The following is a 27,038-nucleotide window of genomic DNA, read 5'->3' as shown; positions in this document are numbered from 1 at the left end:
ACATATTCTGGATTCATACCTAGGACTTACTGGCAATAACTTCTAAGTACTTATTGGCAATGTACTCCACCTAGTTTGTTTTCCAAATATGCAAGAAAAAACTGTGATGCCCATTCTACAGATAAGAGTCTCAGCAAGGAACATGCTAGATTTATATTAGAGAAATCATGTTGACATTTTTCTACCAAAATAGTCATGGTTAAATGAAATAAATGGTATACCGGCACATATTTTGAAAAGTGCTGGGGAGAATTGAAAGTCAGAGACCACTGAGAATTTCTCTTCCTCAGCACTAATGAGAACAGGAAAAGGAAATGCCCCAAGTGACACTTGCTGACAGGGAATTAATGGTAGGAAGTGACCTTGAAGCTATGCTCCCAAGTAATATAAACGGACTTTCCCCGGCAGCTGAAGGCAGATAATTCTGAAACAAGGGAAGTATAAATTAATTTTAATGGGAGTGAGAAGAAGTGAGTGTGGAGTGAGGACCAGGTTCCAACTATGACCAACCAGAATTTGCATCAAGCCACAAAGCGGTCGCTGCCTTTCACGTCCGCTTTTGCACTCTTCACCAAGCTTCCCTTCAGCTGCAGAGAAACCAAACCGTTCGATATTTCGTTTTCTCCACTGCAAAGAGTCAGGTTGTGTATTTCCTCATTCCTCTAAAATCACTATGAAAAAAAAATGCCGTTTTCTCTCTTCGTGATTAATCCAAATACCTTTAAAGTCTAGAGATGTAGAGCTTTAAAATTTGAATCAATTTGAATCAAGATCATAGATCAACAAATGAGGGAATAATTGAAAAGGCTGAGGTTCTTCTAGAATGATTTATTTATCTTAATTTTTAGAATCATTTGTATAGTATGGAAATACAAATATGCTGCAAATACCATTCCTGGTTCCTGCCTTATTGAGTCAAAGGAGAGATTGCTGAATAATTCCTGAGTAGAGTGTTGAGATTAGTACAAATTCAAAATGCTTGATTTCATGGCATTGCTTTTTAACTAAAGCGATTATACTCAAATGCTTATGAGTATTTATGATGAACTTTAAAAAATTATTTCACTTCCAAGTAATAGAAAACTGGATAAATGGGCTTAAACAATGAGTATATTTATTGTTTCATGTAACAAGAAGTGCAGAAGTAGATGCTCTAGAGCAGGTTAATTCATTGGCTCCATCATCTAGGTTCTTTCTCTCTGCTCTGGTATTCTCAGGATATTGTGAGAGACTGATCACCTCCCCTCCTTTTCTCAAAGCATCATTTCCAGACACAAAATTATCCTGTAGAAAAATGTGACTGTTTTTTCTTATTTCTGTTTTTTGTTTGTTTGTTATTTTTTATTTTTTTTTAGAGGAAGGACATTTTTTTTCCCGAATTTCCCAGAAGACTTCCCCTCACGTTTCATCGGCCAGATCTGGACCACATGCCCACTCCTAAACTAATCACTGGCAAGGGAAATAAAATGACCGTTGTGAGTTTAGGCTAATTAGATTTACACTCATATGGGGAAGGGATGAACTAACAAACAAAATTGGGATTCTATCAGCAAGAATGAAGAAGGAGGCATTAGAGATTGATTTCCCCATCTATCGTACATATAATCAACGAATAATGGCATTTTGAATCAGTTCTAAATATTTTAATATTGATTCAACTAAAAGGGAAAAGCTACTACATTTACATGTTTCTGATGTGCCATTAAATGTTGTATTTATTTGTAAGATCACAGAGCCCTTATATATTCTTGAAATTTTAAACTTCTAATCTAGATATAACTTTGAGGAGATTATATTTTTGTCAAGTAAATGAAGATAGAGTGTATACAGGTATGATCTTAATAGGAAAAAGAATACCCCCAAACCTTACAGGTGCTATTAGTCTTCCATGGTTGACCAGTTCTCCCTCTAAACACAAATTGGCCCAGTGGGAATTAAATCTCTTGCAAGCTATTACTTCATGAGTTGCTAAAATCGCTGTGCTTTTTCTTGCCATAAAACAATTTTCCACTCATGGTACTGTGGGAACACTCATCTGGAAGAAACCTGCATTTGTCCTTTTGAGAGGTGTTGGCCTAGAGAGTTCAAACCAAATCCCATCAACCTAATCACTCCTGCCACACGGCCTCAGGATTGAAGAATTCTCCCTTTGTTCACAACCTGACAGAGGTGCAGAATGCCACAAAAATATATTGCTTGCAAGAAAAGAGAGAAATACGACTTTACATGACATCCTTCTCCCGGTTAGTTGCTTTTTTGGCACTGCTTGGTTATACATTTGGATGTTGCTTCATTAAAAAAAAAAAATATATATATATATATATATATGCTTCTTTTCAAATGGGAGCAGCCCATTCCATTCCTGATACTCAGCTCCTGAGAATTGACATGATCTCACCCAGACACTCCATAAGATTTTCCTGTTGTAAGACTTGGCCATCAAAGCTAAAAGCTGTGTCTCTCTCTGTCAAATAAATAAATAAAAAATCTTTTTTTTTAAAAAAAGCTAAAAGCCTGCCCCCATACAGGTCCAGTGGCCTCTCCAATTTGCAGAGAGATGTGTCATGGGAGGAATGTGAGCACTGCGCAGGCTCAGCCTTGCTTGCCAAGCACCAAGGTTTTGTCTATTGAGCCACACCGTCTCACCTTTAGATCTTGTTTGCACTTCCATATTCCCTCCTGTTGCAGCTTCTGTATCTGCAGCCTTTTTTTTTTTAAATCCCTTTCCTTCTATCAAAATGTGATCTCAGAAAAGGAATCCAATAAACTCAATAACATACAAGAGTAAATGTCATAAGGATAGAGACACATTTGCACTCATCCTTTCCTTAAATTTTCTTTTTTTTAAAAAAGATTTTATTTATTTATTTGACAGAGAGAGACAGTGAGAGAGGGAACACAAGTAGGGGGAGAGGGAGAAGGAGAAGCAGGCTTCCCCCTGAGCAGAGAGCCCGACATGGGGCTGGATCCCAGGACTCTGGGATCATGACCTGGGATCATAACAACTGAGCCACCCAGGTGCCCCTTAAATTTTCAAGTGAGACAAATCTCTAAATCAAAGGATGCATCTCTAATTGTGACAGTTCAATCTTCAATAAAAGCCAGTAAGAAAGGTTCTCTTCTATTCTTGTTTTCTTTTTTGGGAAGGGCTGTTGGAATTCTTCCTAGGGACTTTAAAATCTCCCCATGTACTGAGGCAGCTTCCTATATTAAGAGAGGGATGTAGTGAAATGAAAACAGACCTCAAAAGAAATATTTGTTACAGAGGATGTAGAAGTTCAAAGTCAAATCCATCAGATGAATGAACTATTCAATTTGCTAAGCAGCTCACCGCCCTCTCCATCTGTGAGGCTTTGGCATACGAGGATTGTGAGAACATTTTACTACCACATTGGAGCTCATGGTTTTATGACCTTGGGTGGTGTTCTAGCTTTAGTGAACTAGATAGACTATTGGGAATAAATATGAGATTAGGAATATTTTAGAAAATCCTAAACACTATATTGTACCTATAGCCAAAGCAGAGGGGAGGCAGCTTACGTTAACACATCTCAAGCAATGAGCTAGCAAAACCATTAAAACAAGAGGAAAAAAAAAAAGATTCAAGAACCAAGAAGTTAAAGAGTAAGAGTGGTTTTAATATTAAACTATTTAATTTTTATATTAAACTATTCTTTGGAGCATAGAAGTTAACATTGACCTTAGACTCAAGAGACAGTTGAGGGTACCAGTCTCATTATCTTCCTTGTCCATCCAGTAGGAGAGAGAGAAAAAAATCCTAGCTCTCAACTCAGGAAGGAAACTATCATGTGGGCTTTTATATGAGGAACATTGAACAATAAAGAAGATAAGATGATTTATTACTGGTGAGTCATTTTGGTCAGGTGTCGATAGCTACTTACAATTATTAGAGATTTGAGAGGGTTGAGGAAAGGTTTTGGTGAGCTGTAATTGTTTTTTCCTGATAAATTTGGCTCTTGACTGTTTAAGATTCCTAAGATTAAAGGAGGTACCTGAATCTATTTTAGGAACCTCAATAAATACGTTTTCTGGAATCGTTACCTATGAAACAAGGTTCTAGAGAGATGATATGAGCATCCTGGCATCCTCTCTTGGGCAAAGAATTTTACACAACACCACAGGGCTTTTGGAGAATTCAGTTCTCCAGTGACTCAGAAAGAAAAATGGAACCAAAAATACTTTCTTGAAACCTGTATAGTCCCCCTTGTATGAGGCTGAAAAGTGCCCAGTCATAGCTGTCGTAAATGATTGTGCCGTCTGCGAGAGAGAGCAGATCGCTTGACTTTCTGAATCTTTCTTTCTGGGCTCTTTAAAGAGTGAGATAACATCTAGCAAATTGGGTAGAATAAGATCAGGGCTGCTTTTGCCATGTAATCTTTACTCGGGGCCAAGCAAACTGTAGCCCTGAAGCCGCCCGAGAGAAAATGAAAGGCACCCACTTCGGCCGTCTGAGAACCAGGCAAGGCTCGCTATGAGAAAAACAGCGCAGCACAAAGCCCTTTGCAGCAGCTGCTTGTGTGATTCCGATGGTTCGCTATGGATGGAGATAAGTTGGATTTATGGGAGGGGTCTCCCCACAGGCTCTAGCACACAATCCCCTCTCCTCGTCAAACAGGAAAGCTCATTCATCTGTTAACAACATCCAGGAGAAAATGGCCCTTGAAGATGGTATCTGTGTAAAAGCATTGTGTGCCAGTAAAAGAAACTACTTGTTTCCATGGAGGTAGGGGGAATCGTCAAGGCTTCTAATTCTTCTCTGCCTCTCTTCGGAAAGGTCGAGCTTTTCTCATTTACAGCACCTGACACAGCTACTTCTGCCAGGGTCCATTAGTACTGTCTCGATGGCTCCCTTTGTCAATTAGAAAGAATTTAACATTAATGAGGGTCTGGGACACTAAAGGGCTCATCATCGCCAATTCAAGGGACAACTGAGAGAGACACGTACTCTGTCAAAGATGTAGATATTGGTTTTTTCCATTCTAATGAAATCACACAACACTCATTATGCTCATAATGCATTATCTTGGCAGCCAACCCATGGAGTGTTTGTTGATTACATCAGCCATCAAATCAGATGTTCAGTACGAATTCCGACTTAGTCCAGGTCAGCGCAGTTCAAATTATCTGCCCTGTCTAGTAATTATTTTCCTATTGATATAATTATTGTTTCCAGTTGTCACCTATTAGCAATATAGGCCCTGCTTTTAAATCAGAGGTTCTCAGACTCCTGCATTCTCATCCTGGGAAGGCAGAGTCCCTCCAGGAGTGTTTGAAAATGTGTGGAGGCATTTTGGATGGTTTCAATCAGATTTTAGTGGACAGGGATCAGGAATGCTAAACACCCTGAAACATATAGGACTGCCTCATGTAAAATGTGCAAGGTGAGTACAAACTGAGAAATATTGCTTGACATCTACCTCTCAGACCCAGGTTGGATTCTCCTAGGATTCCCTTATTTCCACCTGAAGCAAATCCCCTGAAACACACAACCAGCTGGTAATGCCACAGGTGACCAAACTCGAAATGACTCCCATAGTGAACCGTGATACAGCAGAGACTATCTGGAATGGGGTCAAATGACTTGTATTTAAGTGTCTCTCTAACATTTGCCAGGGACAAGACTGGTGCAGAATTTCTTAACCTCTGCAGGCCTCAGTTTCTGTATCAGTAAAATGAGGGTTATAAAAACCTGCCTCGGACAGTTTTGAGCATTAAAATAGATGGTGAGCTTGTGATCCCAAGATACCTATTGTGTCTATATGGCCTGCCTGGTGCTTCTGCTGTCTGGGACACTGACTTAGGAAAAAGAGGCTTAAGCCTTGTTCCCAGAAGGTCAAGGAAGTGAGTCCTTGGTCTCCCAAAGCATGCATTCATTTATTCGTTTAGGGAGGACAATTTGTTTCTCCTTCCAGGGTGACACATAATAGGTGCCAGCCATTCATATTTCATTAAAGAATGCCCAGGGAAGTGACTGAGCCACTGCTGGTCTCCTTTGGTCTTTGTTTAGGCCTGGCCCTGATAGAGATTCAGAGTAGAAACATTTCAAAGAAGTTGAGAGAGAGGCATACCTGCGATGAGCCCTTGGGACTCAAGGGGCAATGTAGGGCAGGCTGAGGTTCAAGCCTATTCTGTCATGTAGAAGAAGCAAAAAGCTTCCCAATAGGCACTGATCTGGGAGCTTTGTGCAAACATACAAACCCCTGGAGACTTGCACAGAAACCAGGGAAGGCTGCTGGGTCCTTCATGGAGGGGCTAGGAAGTGTAGGATATGGTGAGGGTAGATCCTTGCTTATAAAAGTCAGCAGGAATGGGAGAGGCAGGCCCCAAATGGAAAGTAGAGAAAAGTGTCTTGGTAGTAGGTGATGGAAGGAAGAACATTCCTTCAAGGAAAGACCCTAGATGGGATGCCAGGGGAGTGAACGCCAAAGCTGGCCACCATTAAACACAGGGCCACTTGGGGGCATTGGTGTGGAGCCCGCTTAAAATTCTCTCTCTCCCTCTCTGCCCCTCCCACCCCTGCTAGCAGGTGCTCTCTCTCTCTCTCTAAAAAAAGAAGAAGAAAAAAACACAGGACCACCTCAGTAAATTTAGTAAAAATCCCAATATTTTTAACCATTCAATCCTTAGAAAGCTTTTACTTATATTTCATAAATATAAATTTATACTTTTTTATAAATACTTATAAATATGGGTTCTAATATGGGTGTATTTATAGCTATGGGATCCTAAATTGTTGGCTTGCTCAAATTGACAAAATAACTCTTAATCATTTTATTTAAAATTAAAAATAATACATATTTATTACAAAATATTTAGAAAACAGAGATGAACAAAATAAGAAAATTTAAGGCACTTATAGTCCCACCACACAGAGATAATCATGATTAACATTTTGGTGAACTTCTTTGATGTGTTATTGCTGTTATAATTTTTAAACTAAAAAAACTGGGATTGCGCTTTGCATACTTTTTTCACTTGCAAGACTAGCTTTCTAGTTTGGTTGACTTTGCTACTTGTCAGTGTTTCCTCAGCTGGCCTCTGCTGGTGTGTAAGGTGGGGGACGGGTCAGGAGGACAGGTTGGCCAGGGTTCCCAGGGGCAAGCAGTTATTGTGTTCCATTCACCTGGAGACCTGATTCATATCCTCTCAGGGATCAGGAAGGTGGTTGTTCTTGCTGGGAGGCCAAATGGCCAGTGAGCCAAAGAACAGGCAATGTCTGCTTGAAAACAATACCCAATATCCTTCTAAATGACCCGGGGGGCGCTCTGAGCTTTGCTTCCTTGCATGGGCTACAGTGGAACTGAGACTTTTGAAGTCTCCAAAAAGATATCCGTTGTCTTTGCGTTGTTTATGTTGTAGAAAAGCGCACACACATACACACACACACAACATAAAAATCACAGTCCTACAAATCTGCAACTGCTGTCTAATTTTCTATTTTTTGTGCTTTAGTCTTTTGTTCTTAATGTAGATGAATCCTGCCAGCCAGAGATGAGTATTGTTAACCATTAGGTGTCATTTTTTTTTTTTTAAAGTGTGATCAGTCTGTTTTGCAGTGTCCTTTTCTCCCTGTGATAAACTAGTATGAGCATTTCCCCCAAACCACTGGATGATCCACTACGTCATTCCAAATGGATACCTCAGATTCCATTGATGTTTCATAAATAATGAAAAATAATATCCTACCAAGGAACATTTAACCTATTTTCAACTTTAGACTTGTTGTCACATAATGTTTGTCATATTAAAAATAAAGTTAAGCAAATAATTGTGCAACCTGCAATCAAAATCATAACTAATCAATGCCCAGGTCATTCAAATAGGAGTCAGAACATGAACTGGAAGAAACTTGGGAGATGGACATTTGCCTGGCTCTGTTTTTCAAGGATGTAGTTATGTATCTTATTTTACACTGTGGGAACCGTTGAGTCAGCAAAGCAAAACTATCTGTTTCAATCACATAACAGGCAAATAATAGAAACTACAGGTTTCTGACTTCCTGTCTTGTATCCTTTATTTGACTAAGATTTAAGTTCATTTTCTTTTCTTTCTTTCTTCTTTTTTTAAGGATTTTATTTATTTATTTGAGAGAGAGAGAGCATGAGGTCGCAGGAGCAGAGGGAGAAGCAGGCTCCCCCGCTGAGCAGGGAACCCGATGTGGGGCTTGATCCTGTGACTCTGGGATCATGACCTGAGCCAAAGGCAGATGCTTAACTGACTGAGCCACCCAGGCACCCCTAAGTTCATATTCTTAGAATTAAAAGTTAAACAAGAAAAGAAAAACGTAGGGGTTGCTGCTAATAACTCCAGCATTCTATCTACCCGAGGCTTCTAGAAGTATGTTTTTGTTATCCAAATGCATTTCCATTTGTTTCCCAGGAATGGTGCCCTGCTAAGGTAATGTGGGTATTTGCTGTCTTCCAACTGACACCATTTGTATTTTAAACCTTCTCAATGCCTTTTAGGTTCATGCTGCCAACTTCTTGCCAAGACATTTTTACCTGTTGCTATTGCGTGGTTTCATCCCCTGCTATTTTAGTTTCGATCTCGGTGAATTCTTGCCGCCACATCACCTCCATTAGTTCTCAGGTTCACAACCCTTACTGTGGCAGGGGTTTCTGTTTCTTTCTTTTTTTAATAAAAGGACCTTGTCCTGTCTTTCATCAGGTTTGCAATAAGCCCATGCACATCTCTAGCCTGCAGCATCTGTTCTCCCTGACGTTGCAGTTCTGGATTCTGCTACTGCAACCTTCAAAGTGGCCCACATGGCCACACCCGTGTGAAGCCAGAACAGATGCGGTGGCACAGTGCAACTGGCTTTATGCCCTTTTTGTGCATGTAACACACACCCTTCCAGTCCTCCCTGTCGCTTTTATTAGTCTCTGCTGTCTGCTTCTAATTCCAGGGGAATGATTTAAAATCCCATGAAAAAGAATCAGTGTTACAACCCCACTGTCTGTCATTCTTTTTAGGATAATCAGTAGGCATTCTCTATTTGGTGGTTATTTATTTGCAGTGCAAATAAAATTATTATTCAGCGGTGTTCGGACACATCATATCTCGCTAGTTTATTGTTCCTCGGTTTGCAGTGATTTTATACTTAAAGAGAGGCACAAATTAGATTAAGGAATACATTTCATTTCCTTTGATGTAAGACTCGGATGAGACTTCAGAGGCGCCAGCAATTCGCCTTTGTCTTGCTTTTCAGACTCACATAATAGAACATCAATCTTGCAAAGAATCCTTCTGCCAAAATCACCCAGTTTAATTTAATATGCTACTTGGTTAAAACTGGAAGTCTTTATCTTTCATCCTGTATTAATATGTCAATCCTAAGCACTACTAAAAAAATGGGAATATTATTCATAAGGAGAAATTTGGGAGTGTGCCTAGAGAGATCTTTTAGGAAAATCAATGACAAACGTCCTAATAGCTCTTATTTTCGGTTTTAAAAAATGTAACTTCATTAATTAATATAATGAAAGACTTACAAGATACAAACAGAAAAACCAACACCCTAATTCCATGATGACTTGAACAACAACAAAAACCGAAGGAAAGGTATTATGAGGTGCTTTCCTGCCCTCTGGTGGTTATTATCTCAACAACACAGACATGGCTCAGAGGTTCATTTTGAAGAGACCAATCCCCAAGCTTTGTAGGACAGGACACCAGCATGTGGGGTCCTGTGACTGGTCCAGACTACAGGGAACAAAATCTGGCAGGGGTCCAATTGGAAGCATTCGTGTTAAGGTTACTGGATGTTTTTATACATATATTGTAGTATACATTATGATATGATATGATATTATTTATATATGTATATTCATACATTTGAACTAGTTTTTGGAAAATACCTATTACTATAAAAATTCTTCTACAGAATAATTTTGATGCAGAATGAGCTGACATATTCTATGATAACTTTTCACAGAAAGTTACATTTTGGAATTGAATTAGTAATCAAAATTCTTATTAAATTTTATGAAAGTTTTAAGAAAAATTATTTCGTATATTATAGGTAGAACCTTAACACTGATAATGTGTTTTGCTTTAGGCAAACATCTATTAAATGGAAGTCTTGTCATTCATATGAGAATATACTTCACATTTTACTGTTTGTATAAAATGAAGTTTCCACATACATTCCTCTACCTCTGTTTATCCATTTGCCCATAACAGGTATTCATACAACTAAAAATATTAACAAATGTGACTTCTTTCCCCAGAATATTTGGAGATTTTAGAGCTTTTCTTTTCTTCTTTAATTTATATTCTTTGAGTATCTTTCCTGATATGGGGCCATGTTTGGAGGAATTCCATACTCAGAAGCTGTTCCTTTAATTCCTTTAAATTCCCATGAGATTTAATCAAAAGTACTAGAAGCTTAACAATGTACAGGATTGTTATGGGTGCACACGCCAGCGGGTTAGCGTGGCTTGAATTTCTAGGTCTCTTGCTCTGCCTGTCTCCTGATGCGTTGGACTCTCTGTCACACAGACAAGATAACTAGGGAAAGCGTATAAAGGAGGAGAGGACTGAAATTATACTGAGGATGTAAATTCACCAATGAAATCAATAGAGAGGACTTCAATGCTTAAGCTACTATATAGCATCGTCTGTATACACCTGATATGGGGGATTTTTTTCACAGAATAAATTTGTTTATCCTCCAGTGTTGGCTCTCGATTGGGCCCGATTTGACAACTCTTAAGTCCTAGCAAAAACAACATCTACAGTTTGTTGATAACCAACTAAGTGTGAACCACGGTATCAGCCTTCTCTGTATTGTATTCCCTCAAATCTAAAACAAATGTGATGTATGCCATCATTTTATGTATCACTAAGGAAGAAAACATGTGCAATTAATTGTAGAATTTTTGTTGTATACCCATTTGCAAGGGCTGTTTTGGACTTAGCTAAATGTTGTTTTTTTCCATCATGTGTCACTCTTGGGCATATGGAAGAAGGAAAGTACGAGCAAATTCAACTGATTAAGGAATTCCTAAAATATTTTTGATGCTGTGGTTGTTTATTTTTGGGGGTTTTGTTTGTTTGTTTGTTTTGGATTTGGACTCTTTCAAATCACTTTTTGACTCAGGGTTGTTGAGGCTGTTGTTTCTCTACCCAACATTTTCTTCTTTACCTATGAGAATGTAGGTGACACAGCATTTCTTCAAAGGGGCTCCCTTGTGACCTCTGGGATTTCTTTCCACACTGCTGACACCTAATCTGCAAGGTTCGGTGTGGTGCTTTCTTGAAGTGTCAGCAGAAGGTTTTCAGACAAGAGCCAGAACCCACGCTCCTTCCTCAAATGGTTCTGAAGTGGTCTGTTCACTGACAGTTGAGGAGTCGCCCGTCATGCCACGAGGGTCAACAACAAGTTAGTGTGTAGGCAGGTGAGGACAGCAGGACTGGGACCGCTCCCTTGCTGGTGGAGGGCTGAGATGCCGTAGATTGCAAGATACGTTCCCATTCTGCAGATGCTCAGAGGTGGGGGAACTGTGCTTTTTCAGATCAGTGAGGTATGGTGTATTATCCTTTAATCTTTATTATTACCCTATGAGGGAGGTGTTGTTTTCTCTGACTTACAGATCATTCAGTGAACCTATAGCCCTGAAAGAAGATTCAAGAATACAGAAAACAGACGTCATAAGAAGTAGGGTTAGTCCTTTCCTAAGTAACTGGAAGGAATGAAAAGTGATTGTACCAGTTCACGTTACCTGGCCTCAGGTACCCTATTTGTAAAGAAACAAGTTTATTATGTGTGGCATGTTCAGAGAACCCAGAAAAGACTTCCCAGCATCCTGCAGGATTTGAAGTAATTGGCCTTTGGTTGTGATTTCTGAAAAACAAATAAAGAGGCATTCCATAATATTTTGTACACCATATTCCAAACCAAAATGATAGACGCCACCATGATTGCTTCGGGATCATGAAAATTGGGCTGTTGACGTTATTTTTATAAATGGGCAGTGAGACTCCTCTGTGGAGAAATTTTAATCATCTACAGCAAAGACACAAAAGCCTCTTCAGAAGGAAGTGGTTCCCAGCAGGACTTGGTGGCCAAGGGATTCATCCTCCTGAAACAAGAATGTGTCAACATATTTCCCAAGGCGTGCTCCAAGACACAGCTTGAGGAATTTAGTTGCTAGCGAGCTGTCAACATGTGGCCACGAAGGATACCTTTTATGAGGAAATCACGTTGTTATTCCATAAGGCAGTCATTATTTTATGTTGGCTGCATTTCAGGCAGCACACCCCTCTATTGTTATTATGAAGACATTGGGTAGACGGGATCAGTTTGTGCCCCCCCGGGGGACATTTGGCAGTGTATGCGGACATTTTTGACTCGCATGGCTGGCGGTGCAACTGGCATCTAGAAGCCAGGGATGCTGCTAAATATCCTACACATCACAGGACAGCCCTCCCGCCGTCCACAGAGAATTATCAGCCCACAAATGTCAATAGTGCTGAGGTTGAGATACCCTGGTCTAGCCCCTCGTGGTCCTTCAGTTCCCGCAAGTAACGTGTTCTGGGAAGCTTTTCTGGGCGTGTCCTCCATGGGCTGCACAAGCCCTGTGCTCGCTCCCTTCACAGAGCTTATCACTCTGTTCTGAAATCAATCACATTTCTGTACCTGTCTTCACATTGTACGTTAAGCTCCTTGAGCGTGGGGACTGTGGTTTGGTTATATTATGTCCTTAGACCACGACCTTGTGCCAGAGTATATGAAATTGTTCCAAGTGAATGACAGATATCATTCAGAGCTAGGTACACAAAATAAAGAATACCAGGAAAAGCTGAAAAAACCAACTTTAACAAGGACAGGAATATAGCTGGAGTTCAGGAACAATAAAAGTTGGCAAGGCTTTCTCCTTGTCTCTTGTCTCTGCTCCTCTCCCTATGTGACCTTTAGTCCCCCACACGGGGACAAGGGGCCATGGATAGTTACTGCGTTTTTAGTCTTTGACTGCCTCCCTTGAAGAGGAATAGGGCTATCTAAAAGTCTGAGGAATTTTCTAGGTTTCCTTCATTGGCTACCTTTGGTCAGTTGTCCACCCCGAACTATTCAATTGTGGATCAAGCCAAGAGCAGGAGCAGTTTCTAGAAAAAGGGGACTACTGGGCAGACAAAACATAGGTATCTACTACACTGGGGCATGGTAGACACTCAGTGATTATTTGTTCAGTGATTGACTGTTGAAAAGCTCAGAGGAATCTAATGTGTGCCAACCTACTTAGAATAACCTCCAGGGACCTCTAATTTTGATAAGAAATGAAATTTCTGATAAGAGGTGGCATGGTTGCTTGGGAAGCCTGCAATGGAGGGAAGGCTTCCATTAGTTGGTATTCTTTGGCCCCAAATGGCTAAAACCTGACTTAAATTAGCTTACCCATTCAGAAACTTCCTGGTTCATGTAACTCTGAAGTCTGGGGATAGATCAAGCTACAGGCATGATTAGATTTGGGATCTCAAACAATCTATCCTCTCTTTGCTTATCCTAATTCTGTATGCAGATTTTCTCTATATTTTGGAAAAGAGGGCTACAGGAAACCCTGGACTCACAGTTTAGCCATGAAAAAGAGAATTGTCTCATATGTCAATATTTGAAAAGATCCCAAGTGATCTTTTTGGGTTTTAGGCCCAATATTTTTTGGGGTTTTAGGCCCAAGATTGATCAATTCCTGTAGTTAGGTTCATAGGGACGTCTAACTGGTGCATCCGCATCTCATGACCACTCGTGGGATGTAGACTGAGTTTGTGAATGACAGTACACCAGGAGCCACATGGAGTCAAGGAGGAGTTTCTTAAAGGTGCTAGAAGCACGATAGAAAGACAAAGATAGGCTATCACAGTTCACTGCATTGCTCTGCTGCTTTTCACTTACATGACTTTGGAGAAAGAAACTTAATAAATCTGAGGCTATGACTTATTAAAATAAAAAATAAAGACTGCTTACTAAACATGAATAATAATAAAATTGAAGACATTTTAGTTAGTAAATACTTAGTCTCACACAATTCATTGCCAATAGCTTTGGCTTTGACATACCTTTTCGAGATAACGGTGCCTAGTGGCTGATAGGCTTGGAGAGGAGGGAGATGGACCATTACGCAGAACCCTGTGCATCCTTGCTCTTCCTCAGCTTCTGTGCCTTTCCTCCTCCACTCTTAGAAAGCTCCTACTTAGTGCCAAAGCCCTCAAGTTGAGGGCTTGTAGGTTTAGGAGCTTCATCAGTGTTTGTTTTTTTTAAATAATTATAATACATGAGATGAGAAAAGGCCTTTACTTTAAATAGAAAATTATAAGCAAGAACAGAGAGTAGTATAATGGCCCCTTGAGACCCATCACCCTGCTCAGCAACCAGCAATTCTTGTTTTCTCCTGGGGCATCATTCATACTTGCACCCTCTTTGTCCATCTTACCAGTCACTCTTAAGCAAATTTTATCTGAACTTCATGTGTATCTCTGACAGAGAAGGATACTTTTAAGAAAATCACAAAGAAAATATCATGCCTAAAAAAAAAGTAATAATTTTTTAGGGGCACGTGGGTGGCTCAGTCAGTTAGGCATCCGACTCTGGGTTTTGGCTCAGGTCATGATCTCAGGGTTGTGAGATTGAGCCCTGCTTTGGGTTCCTTGCTCAGCGGGGAGTCTGCTTGAGATTCCCTTTCCCTCTCCCTCTGCCCCTCCCCCACTTGCACTCTCTCTCCCTCTCTCGCTCGCTCTCTCTAAAATAAAATCAAATAAAATAAATCTTAAAAAAAAGAGCAATAATTTTTTAATAACCTTGACTAGCCACATAAGGTTTACATTTCTCTGATTGTCTCATTCATTCATTTGTATTATTAATTTATTTATCTTTTACATTTTTTGAGGGAGGAATTATGATGCCACTAAGGTCCAGACATTACAACTGGTTGATATGATTCTTAAGCCTCTTTTAATCTATAGGCTTCCTTTTCATCTTTCTTCTTCTCCTTGCATTTTTTTTTTCATTGAAAAACTGGTTATTTGTCCTGTAGAGTGGCTCATAGTCTGGATTTTGCTGATTGACTCCCTGTGGTGGTGTTTAATGAGCCTCTCTGCTATGTTTCTGGAGATTGGCAGCTGTATTTAGAGGTTTGGTCAGATTTGGGTTCAATCCCCTGAGCAGGACCATTCCATAGGTAGGGGCGAATGCTCCCATCGTGAGGTGTGTAATAACTGCTTGTCTCTTTTTTGTGATCTTAATATCCACTGTTCCATTCATGTATTGAGGATTGCAAAGTGATGATCTTTTAGTGCTATCATCCCTTCTAGTGGATTAACTGGAGTGATCTATAAAGAGAAATCCCTTCACCAACTCTTCAGTCCCTCTGAGGTTTAATTTGTACAGGAATGGTAGAATAAAGCCCTGATTCTTTCCCTTTACTTAAAGTAATAAATTGGTTTCCCATCATTGTCCAGGGTGATCAATGGGGACTGCTTTTTATTATCATGGACTTAAACATGTTCGATATGTTTTATTTCATTGTATTTATTATTCTTAGCACTCAATTTAGGTTGTCCTATATGTGGCCAGTGGGAATCTATACAAGTTAGGTCCTGAGTCTTTTTTTAGTCTTGCCTTGGGATATAAGTGCATGGACCGATTTTATCCCTTAATTTTTTAAATGAGCTTTTAATTGAAGTAGAACATATACACAGAAAAATGCATAATTCCTGAGTGTAACAGCTCAAATTTTCATGAGGTGAATACACCTCTGAGCCTAGTGCCCACGCTAAGAAACAGAAAATGAGCAGCCCTTCCTAGTCATTACCCCTTCACAGATAACCACCACCTGACTCTTAGCTCCAGAGATTCATTTTGCCTGTTTTTGACTTTGTGTAAATGAAATCATATGGTATGTTTTCTTTTATGTCTGGTGTCTTTTATTCAATCTTTGTTTGTGAAATGCATCCATGTTCTTGTGTGTAGTGATAGTTTATTCATTCTCCTTTTTTTTTTTTTTTGAAGATTTTATTTATTTATTCATGAGAGACAGAGAGAGAGAGGGAGAAGCAGAGGGAGAAGCCGGCTCCCAAGGAGCAGGGAGCCCGATGCGGGACTTGATCCCAGGACTCTGGGATCATGACCTGAGCCGAAGGCAGACGCTTAACCGTCTGAGCCACCCAGGCGCCCCTGTTTATTCATTCTCTATCATCAGATGCTGGGCCCCTTGGATCGATTTTCTACCTCTTCAATTCTTTTTCTCTTGCACATCAAAAATTTTTGTGTTCTACTTTTTGGTATATTTTCTCAGACTTAAGTTCGTGTTTTCTTCTCTTCCCTGCATTGTCTCTTTTTGCTCAAGGTTCCTTTTTTTCTGATTGTGTTGGTCTTTGCCTTTTATTTAATAGCTTTCCTGAGATGATTTGTAAGCGGTTATTCATATTTACATGTAAAGACTAAACAGCCATTTGGAAGCAACTGTGGGATAACTGGATGGAAATCCTCATTTTTATTTGGGAGAACTCCAAATGTTATGGTTCTGATTACCTTAATTGCTTCATAACACACCATTCCAACCTCAGTGGCAAAAACCAGAAACACTCACATATTATTATTATCTCTCATGATTCTGGGGATTAAGTGGACTCAAATAGGTAGTTCTCATCCAGGGGCTCTCGTAAGGTTGCTGTCCGAGTGTGTGGAGCTGGGGTCATCTGGAAAATTCTGCACTCACTATCTGGCTCCTGGGCCAGGAAGGCTCCAACAGTTGGAGACTGGAACTCCTGGGACTCTTCCGGCGTTTCTCTATCTTACTGTGGTCTCTCCAGTGTGGCAGCTACAGAGTAGCTGGACGTTTTACATGACACCTCAGGGTTCCAAAGGCATGTGTCTCAAGATAGAGAGTGAGATGAAAGCTGTAGGAAGGGCCTCTTCTGACCTAGTCTGGGAAATCATGCAGTGTCACTCCTGTAGCATTGTGGTCACTATGAGTGAGCCCCTAAGGCAGTCCATAGTCACAGGGCGGGAAACTAGACTCCACTTCTTGATGGGGTCGATGCTAAATAATTTGTAGACATGTTTTACAACCACTGAAGTTAATATCTGCAGGTCTTTTCTTTAGGATTCTTGGGTTCTTCTTAAGATGAATTATCTAGGCTACCAGTGAGGATGAGAGGTAGGTCAGTGTTGGATAAACCTCTCTGCAGGTATTCTTAGATCAGGGTGCAGAAAGAAAGGAGATTGTGGTTTGCTGGTGAGACTGTCCCTGGTTCAGTATGCAGATTTTCACTTAACCCTCCCCTTCACCAATTGTATTTTTTTCCTTGGCCCCAATTTCTTAATTCAAATTCCCCAGGGGCTCTGGTCTCCTGCTGGGGAGAGCCAAGGGAGTCTCACTGTTCCTTGTAAACCCTTTCAACACATCCTCATTTTCAGATGTATACCTGTCTACTTTTGTGATACATGGTGTCTGCCATACCTGAGTTTTTCTAGGGGTCCTGGATATCTTCTGTTTGCCTCTCTGGATTTACTTGCCATCTCTCTCTGCTCTACTGGGGACTTTGGGAGACTGACCATCTGGACTACACCAGGGGGCTCCTTTCCATTGGCTTCCAGCACCAGTAACGGTGCTGTGCTGAGTCATATTAGAACTTGATACAAAAGGAAAAATCAGCAATATTGATCCTGTCTTTACTTAAAATCTTGATATTTTGTTCATCATGAAATTTTTTGCATCAAGTCTGACTCTTTAAGATCTTGTGTTCAAATATCACTTATCTTGATTACTGACTCTTTTGGTCCCCCTTTCCTTTAAATTTTGCACCCAAAGCAAGTGTTTCATTTACTTCATCCTAGTCCCACTCCTCCCATTCAGAATATTCTGTAGCAAGACTCTATGTCCTGTTAAAATCATCTGGAGAATGTTGATTTTTTTTTTTCTTTACTTTGTTTTACCAGGCAATCAGCCCGTGGTGTTCAGACTTCCAGTTCTGTCTCCCCTCTTTCAGTGGTGCAGACTTCAAAGGCTTTGCTATGCTGTGGGGTCTGCCCCTGGCCACCCAGGGTTCGTCTGGAACTGGGTCATGGCCTCTGTCGTAGCTCAGTTCTCAAGGCCTTTGCTCTGCTCCTGGGGGTGTAACAAATGCATGTGCAGCTTGAGGGAGATCTCAGGACTTGTGTCAGTTCATATACAGAATTAGGGGACCCCTTTCTGAGATTTCAGCCATCCTCCCCAGCTCCAGGTCCTGGTTCCTGGTTCCTCTCTCCAGAATGATGAGTTTTCCTCTGAGTTTTAGCCTCTCATGCAGTTACAAGTGAATGGGCCTGCCCTCAGAAGAACCTGCAAAGAACCAAGAGAAAGGGGAAAAATAATGTGCATTTCTCCCATTCTCTTTTCATAATAAGGACCCCTTTTCCTGTATTTCTGTTAGCATTAATCACTGTATGGCAAAAATACTTAAGTTTATCATTTTCTTCTGCAGGGGCCTCCAGGGAATACAATAAAGAACCCAAAGGGAATTTAGCAGAACTACCAAAGTCATAGAGAGCATAGCTCTTTACATCAAATTGGGCCTTTAATTATAGATTCTAATGTGTAAAATCCATAGTCCCTGCTAGGTTGTCAGCTTCGTGCCTGGCATGACAGTGTCTCTAACACAGGACACAGAGCTGGGTGCGGACGGGGTGTTCAATAAATACTGATTAAACAGTCCAGTGACAGGCTTCACTATAACCATTTGAAGTTTGACTACAGAATATTATATTTCCAAGGTTTTAAATAATGAACGAGCTAATATCGCATTAGGCAAGTGTCTCTACTGTCAAAGACAGAGGCCTGGGACCTCTGTGGCTCGGTTGCTACAGGAACGGACTGAGCTGAGGCTGGGGTGTGTCCTTGGGTGTGGGGAATCAGCAGTAACTCCCACCCTGGCTCTGCTGTGTGTGTCCCTTTCTAGTCCATAGCCCCAGGGTACTAACTTGTACAAAGTGGACCCCACTGGTCATGAGTCTTAGAATACAGTTCTGGTATATCCCCAGCAATATTTATATCTTCTACTTCTAGATTAGTAATTAAATTAAGTCATCTGGAAGAGAGCTATTAGAACTTTAAGCTCTTTGATACAGGCTCAGAAAGCCAAACTAAACTGAAAAACCACTGATATTCTTGGACAATATTTCCCCGAAATGTATTTTAGCTTGCCTTTTGTTTATTCATTCAGTACCCATTGCTTAATGCTTATTTTGTGAGAGATAACATGTAATACCCTTAAATGGATAAAAAGAAGCACTTATTTAAAAAGCGGAAAAAGGCAGGGCACCTGGGTGGCTCAGTTGGTTAAGCATCGTTGGACCCTTGATTTTGAATCAGGTCATGATCTCAGGGTCATGAGATGGAGCTCCGAGCTGGGCTTGGGCTTGGCATGGAGCCTGCTTAAGATTTTCCCAATCGCTCTGCCCTAACCCCCTTACACTCAATCTCAAAAAATAAATAAGTAAACAAAATAAAAAAGCTAAAAAGGCATTGCTCTCCTCTCCCCACCAGTTGACATTCTCCTGGAGGACAAAACATCTAAGCCCTGATTGTAACACAAGTGCTCGGAGAGGTGGCCAACCCTTCCCCCATCATCCCTGCTTGTCCTTCATATTGCTCTTCCCACCTGCCCAGGCTCTCATCTCAGGCAGTCCCGTCCCTGCTGAGCTGGTGGCAGGTCATGGGACCCTCAGCACACACTCTGCTCCCGTAGTCTGGAGTGGACCCGAAGTGCATACTTGATCTTCGCTGGCCAGTTAGATTCCTTCTCCTGATAATTTTAAATTGGGACCAATTTTTGAACTGCTATGTTTACACGTTGATGTGGACTCAGATGGGAAACCACCATCTTGAGCAGACCTTTGGGGCCACGTGACTGATGAGTAAGGAAGTGACCTACACTACGGAAAGAAAGGACGAGTGTAGGGAGGATCTGACCAAAGAATCCATGTCAGTGTGTGAGAGACAGAATCCTGCTTGGTTCCAAATGGTGTCCCAGGCCCCCCCAGGGCCAGCTGTATTGCTACCCTTGGATTCCAGAAGATACCCTGATTCCTTAGGACAAAACTCCTTTTAGTACCAACTCAAGAGGATTTCTGGATTGTTTTCTTTTAACAACAAAATGCTTCTTGATTAGAATTAAAAAACAAAATGAGATAATAATGAGCTAAATAATAAAGAATAACAGAAAAGAATAAATAGCAAATAATTCTGGCTGGTTAATTCAAAACATAGGTATATTATTTCATATCTTCTCTAAATTATTGCTATACTCCCTGTCCCCACATGTCTAAGAATAAAAGTTAAAATCAGTGCCCTGAAATTTTGATTATTTTATTTCTGCTTGATGACTTTTAGAAGTTTATCACTTGGGTGATAGCCTTTGCATCACCAATTTCTTTGGTCAAAAACCACTTGCTGGCAAGGATGCAACTTGAGATAATTATGGCTTTCCGTGCTGAGTGTGTTTTCTAAAGGTTATTTTGATTTATGGTGACTCAACCCCTCAGTCTATGCAGTTAACTTTTTTGCGATAGGGGAGGGGTCTTCATGGATTCCCGAACTCTGTCTGCAAAAAGTGTGAAATTCAAGGAACTCTAGCTTTGTTTCTTACCTCAATTCATTTTGCTCTCTCTGAGGTGTTTGGTATGAAGGTGCCTGACAAGAAAGCATCTGTCTCATTTAGCTGGTAATTACCAGTGTAGTGGATTATTTTCAAGGCTCGTTTTCTTAGTGCCCTAGATAAGGATTAAAAGAATATCTTTTTAATTTCTCTTCATCAGAATCGATTCTCCACCCTTTTCTCTGCTTTAGGGATATTTTCCCTGCTGAGGGAACATTCTATAAAGGGAAAGGTCTATTTTCCTTTCCTCTTTAAGTGATAGGGACATGTGTAGCATCTTCATCTTCTGACTTAACCAGTCTAAACTTTCATCTTGATTTTTTTATCCCCATCTTGCTCTATCTGCTGCAAATTGAGTGAAAACTCCAAACCTTTTTGTCTTCCTGAGTTTCATAGATGATGTGAGAACTTTTAAATTCTGGTAAGAAAAGTCCACATCAATAGCAACAATAACAACAAAAGAAAAGTCCACAACAGGAGAAACAATAAGGTTGTAAAAGACCACTCTCCTGTCTTCCCAAAGGACAGCAATTTCCCTGTTTTCTAATCTCAAAGTGTCTGGAGGGAAACTGGCCTGGTCGGAATTATAAAGAACAAATTGGTTTTCTCTGCCTCCCTCACCTTTCTTTTTCCCCTCTCTCTCTTTTAAAGATTTTATTTATTTGTTTGAGAGAAAGAGAGAGAGCGAGCCCACACAGGGGGAGGGACAAGTGGGAGAGGGAGAAGAAGGCTCCCTGTTGAGCAGGAAGCCCAAGACGATGTGGGGCTCTATCCCAGGCTCTGTCTGACCCAAAGGCAGACCCTTAATTGACTGAGCCACCCAGGCACCCCCTCTCTCACCTTTCTGACAGATTCTTGGCTATTTTCAGTGCTCAACTCTTTCTGGTCTCCTAGCAAGTTTTCCTTCCCTACTGGCCTCTCTTACAGCCCTGGGGTTCCACCCAGCTCACCTGCTCAGACTATGAGTCAACCTCTCCCTCCTTATCTTCATTCTTCCTCAGATCTTACTTTGGCTGGAAGAACGTCCCATGACTGAGGCAATGGCTCCCGTGCATGTTCGTGTGAAAAGTGTTTGTGGGGGCAGGAGTGGGGGTATTGGGGAAAGTGAAATATTAACGAGGAAGATGGACGGCGGGGTGTGCCCTGAGCTGGACCTCACATCTCATCTTAGAACTCTCACAGAGTGTCCTTCCTCACCTTGCCCCTCACGATTCTGTGCCTGAGGTCCCTAGTTCAATATCGCTGCCTTCTCTTCAGGATAGGTTCTTACGAGGAGAGAACAGGTTTCTCCATCTGCAGTTCTTATATACTAAAGCACATGACCCCAAGTGAACAGTAAATATTTGTTCAATAAATGAAAAGAGTCCTCTCTTGTTACTCCAGTCATGACATGCGAGTGACCGTTTATTTGTCCTCTTTATAGTGCTACAGCAGTGGGGTCCTGACCACACCTTTCTGGAGTAATGTGGGCCATAGTAAGTGAATGAAATGAGAGGAAATGGGGATGACATTTTGAAAATATTAAACTGATTTTTAAAAATCCCCTTACTCAATAACATCCCTCATCTCTCCACACATGGAATCGATGGATTTTGTTATTTCGGGGAAATAATAGGTTCTCTTAGTCCCGAGCAAAGAAGTCATTTGTTGGCTTTGGTTCTCAGAGCTGACATTCTTTTTTTTTTTTTAATTTTTTTTTCTATTTATTATTTATTTTTTATTCTTATGTTAATCCCCATACATTACATCATTAGTTTTAGATGTAGTGTTCCATGATTCATTGTTTGTGCATAACACCCAGTGCTCCATGCAGAATGTGCCCTCCTCAATACCCATCACCAGGCTAACCCATCCTCCCACCCCCCTCCCCTCTAGAACCCTCAGAGCTGACATTCTTAAGTCTTTAGCAATACAATGTCTTACATCAAAAAGAGATTTTCTACATCTCAAAAATTTCTCTTTACCTATCAAAAGTTAAGCCTGACTGACTCAAATCAGAGGTTTACTGTAACCAGTGAGTTCTGACCCTGGTCGCTTATCAGAATCACTAAGGGAGCCTTAAAAAAATACTAATGCTTACGTTCTATTTCTAGAGACTCTGATTCAATTATTTGGTTTAAGACAAAGTTCAGGTACTGCTGTTTTTAAAAAAACATTTCCTAGTGATTCTAATGTGCAGCCCTAGTTGAGAACACTTCTGTAAACCATAGTGTTTGAAGGCAGATGAAATGACTATGACAAGACCCCATCACAAAGGAGAGGGAGAAGGAGAACAAGGCAAAGAGGTCAGACAGGAATGATTTGGCTCCCTCCTGAGGGCTGAATCCTGGCATGGGGGTGGGCAAGGGGCAGCAGGGAAAATCCAGAAAGGTTGGGAAATGCCTGGTGTGGGACTTAGTCATAGCTTCTCAAATGTTTCACAGGAGAATCCCAAACCATGTAGGTAGGTCTTGTGTTAATCATGGTGCTGAGCATGGGGCAGCTCAGGTGCTATTTTAGGAATATCCGAGGGATCTAAGTTGGTGGGTCAGAAGGAAGCCCCCTAGAGCCCATCATCCTCCAGTTGGGTGCAGCAAAGGCAGCTGAGAATTTTGGGGACCCAAGGGGCATGCAGATGTGGGGAGAGAACTGGTTGAGATGGGGAGATTGCTGAGTGTAGGAACCTCCCGCAGGAGGCACTGGCGCAGACCAGCGAGCGCTACAGTGAGTGGAATCCTAATACCCAAGGGACTAGACTCTCAGTGGGCAACAGACCAGCAAAGACCTTGAGGGTGATTCTTGTCTGAAACCCCACCTCTTGCTGCCTTGAAGGTAGGAACATCTTCCCCTCCATCTAGCCATGACTCTGGGAAGACAGAAATAGCCCTCATTGGGGGTTGGAACTTTGAGTTGAAATAATATTCACTCCAAGTTAATTTGGACAAACAGACATTGTTTTCAGCCAGAATATATTGGGTTATTTTTAATTGTCATATGTATATTGTTCTTATGCTACCAGAGAAAGTAGGAACAACAAGGCAAGATGAAATGGTTATAGATAATAACGTAATGTATCTTGTATGTCTGGGTGGTTGTATTTACATTTTTGTAGTTGAGCTCAGGTATTGATCAAGTAGATCTAATAATTTCTCAGTAGTATTTCATATAAAGCAATAACAAAGAAACTGCTGATACATGCAACAATATGAATGAAATGCAAAAAAAGCGAATAAAAGGAGGCAGACCCCCAAAAATATAAAGGATGAGCTCAGGTATTGACCAAGTAGATCTAATAATTTCTCAGTAGTATTTCATATAAAGTACAATGGAATAATACTCAGCAATAACAAAGAAACTGCTGATACATGCAACAATATGAATGAAATGCAAAAATGATGAACAAAAGGAGGCAGACCCCAAAGAGTACATATTAATCCATTAATATGAATTTGAGGAATGGGAAACACGATGGTGATAGAAGTCAGAATAGTCATAATAGCGGTTATTGACTAGAAGGGCATGAGGGAACTTTTTGGGGTGATAGGTATGTTCTCCATCTTGATCTGGGTGGTAGACTTATAGATGTATACATATGTAAAAGACCATTGAGTTGTCCACGTAAGAGTTGTGTATTTTATTGTATGTAAATTATAAATTTAAAAGTATTAAAAGGGGTAGGGGGTAAATGAAGAAAACAGTCCTACTCATTTTTCATCCAAATACTTGAGCTAAATTGTCAGAATGCAAAGCCAAGTGTTGAAAAGTGAATGGTGCCATATAAAAATATATGTGGTGCTTAAATTTGCCAGAGGTTGACTCAGTCAGGCTCCTGGAAGAGCAGAGAGAAGACAGAAGGTTTAGACATGAGCAATGAGGAAAATGTGTTTTCACCAAAGAGCCCCTGGGCTTCCTCTGACAGCTTATTTCTCTCCCTTGGAAATTTTGAGATGCATTATGTTACCACAGCATTTTTCCAAAACTCTCCTTCTGGAATTGATTTGTCTAAAGACATACTGGCTTCTTTAAAATCAAAACTAAGCTGTCAACACATCCTAGTGGCATTTTTTTGGAGGGAAGATTGGTGACATAAGTGGCCCAGGAAGACGCAGGGATCATGCATGTGTTGATGAGTCCTTAGGAAAGTTGCTTGTTTTCATTGGTGTAGTGGGGAGACTTTGTGTTGATTTCGACATCAAAAAGATGTGAGGTCAGCACCCAGCTTCACCATTTCCCATCTGGGTGATCTTGGGAAAGTGGCTTGACATTTTAGAACCTTTGTTTCTTCACCTGTAAAAAGGAGATAATAGTTCCTTCACGGATTGTGCTATGAAGATTAAATTAGATCATATATTGACGATTGGCATAGGATAGACTCCCAACAAGTGAGTACTCATTATTGTTATGATAGAATTGCCAAAAGTCACCTACCAAGACATCATCCTCATCAGTCATGGACCTTAGTTCACACACTTCGGTTCTTTTTGAATTCTCTTCCTCTTTCTAATCTCAACTCAAATTCTATCTGCCTCAATTCATATTCTGCCTTTTGTCTCCTTTGTTACCTTATAAGCTGCTTAAAGGAAGAGTCTCTTCTCTGTTCACTCGTGCACCCCACAGAGGGGCCAGCACAGTGATTTATATAGGAAAACACCTAATGTTTGTTAACCTGAAGAATTCTTTAAAAATACAAATGTTTTGGCAGAGAAAATATATACTATTGACACATTTGCAATATTTTACACAGTAGCCTCTATCAGTTTATTGTATCAACTGCTTATGAACTCCCAGTGTGCATTTCCTGAGGTTAGAAAGAGGGTATTACAAGTGCTTTATGGGATGAGATGGCAGTGTCTGGGCACTTTTAAGAGTTTGGCTGATACTAACCCTGTGTATTAATTGTCTATTACTGTGTAAAAATCTTCCTGAAACTCAGTGGTTAAACACAACAATAATTCATTTATTATTTCTCACAGACAATGAGAGTCAAGAATTTAGGAGCAGCTTGGCTAAGTGGTTCCAACTTGAGGTTCCCCATGAAATTACAGGTAGGTGTCAGATGGGGCTACAGTCATTTGAAAGCTTAACTGGGGCTGAAGGCTCTATTTCAAGGTGGTCATGGCTGTCAAGTTTGTCTTGGGTGTTGGTGGGAGACCTCAGTTCCTCTCTATGTGGGCCTCTCTACAGGGCTGCTTAATGTCCTCACAGCATGGCCACTGACCGCCCAGAGTGCACAATTCAAGAAATGAAGGAGAAGTTGCAATGCCTTTGTGATTCAGCCTTGGAAGTCAGACAATGTGACTTCTGCCATATTCTATTGGTCACACAAACCTACCCTGATTCGGTGTGAAAGCAGACCATGCAAGGGCACAAATACCATGAGGTGAGGAGTGTTGGAGCCCTTTTGGAAGTAGGTACCACATTCTGGCACTAGAGATTAGGTAGAACTCATTCTCCTTGCTTCCTGCAGGACGGTGGGTTGCACTACATTTGACTCCACTCACAGGACTGCTGTGTTGTGCAGCTATGGAGGTTTTGTTGGCATTTGAGTATGTGTGCGCTCTTGAGTTATATAACAAAGCAGCCCACTGGAGGGTCCTTAGAAGGCCAGCTTTGGAGAGACTTTTTTTTTAAAGATTTTATTTATTTATTTGAAAGAGAGAGAGAGCATGAGCGGGGGGAGGGTCAGAAGGAGAAGCAGACTCCCTGCTGAGCAGGGAGCCTGATGCGGGACTCGATCCCGGGACTCCAGGATCATGACCTGAGCTGAAGGCAGTCGCTTAACCAACTGAGCCATCCAGGCGCCACTGGAGAGAATTTTTGGACTGGAATAAGGGGACTAGAAATTAAAAAAGCAAAGGGCAACATTAGAAAATACCTGCCTATGGAGTAAGCTTCCTGAGGGAGAATTTTTGTCTACTTGTTCACAGCTGTATCCCCAGAGTCAGAACAGTGCCTGACATATGACTGATGCTCAAAAAATATACATTGGATAAATAAATGCATGAGTTTGAAATCTGTTTAATAATCAATCTCTAAGGGCACCTGCGTGGCTCAGTGGGTTATGTGTATGACTCCTGATTTTGGCTCAGATCATGATCTCAGGGTCGTAAGATCGAGCCCTGTGTCTGGCTCCATGCTCAGCAGAGAGTCAGCTTGAGATTCTCTCTCACCCTCTCCCTCTCCCTCTGTCCCCCACCTCTCTACCCACCCCCCCAACGCTCTCTCTCTTTCTCTCTCTAAAATAAATCTTCAAAAAAATAATCGATCTCTAATACAACATTATAAACAAACTGTAGGAACCTTAGTCTATTATGTAAATATACATATGATAAGACATTGTTAATTATTAATGTTCAGAAAAGGTTGTTTTGTAATTTGATGAATGTTACTTAAATTTTTTTTTTTTT

General features: G+C 40.8%; 1 long non-coding RNA gene across 2 annotated transcripts in view; it reads left to right on the top strand.

The window, feature by feature from the left end:
* Window positions 1-382: 382 nt before the first annotated feature.
* Window positions 383-27,038, top strand: part of LOC145723020 (uncharacterized) — a 31,036-nt gene continuing 4,380 nt past the window's right edge. For both annotated transcript variants that reach the window (XR_014147731.1, XR_014147730.1), the window contains exons 1-2: window positions 383-641; window positions 25,605-25,676. This is a non-coding gene — a long non-coding RNA (uncharacterized LOC145723020). The remainder of the gene's footprint in view (window positions 642-25,604; window positions 25,677-27,038) is intronic.

This window comes from Leptonychotes weddellii, chromosome 8 (genome assembly GCF_054177405.1).
Source record: "Leptonychotes weddellii isolate Sample4059 chromosome 8, ASM5417740v2, whole genome shotgun sequence".
Taxonomy (NCBI): Eukaryota; Metazoa; Chordata; class Mammalia; order Carnivora; family Phocidae; genus Leptonychotes; species Leptonychotes weddellii.
The sequence above is the reverse complement of the archived record's forward strand: the minus strand, read 5'-3'. Positions and strand labels throughout refer to the sequence as shown.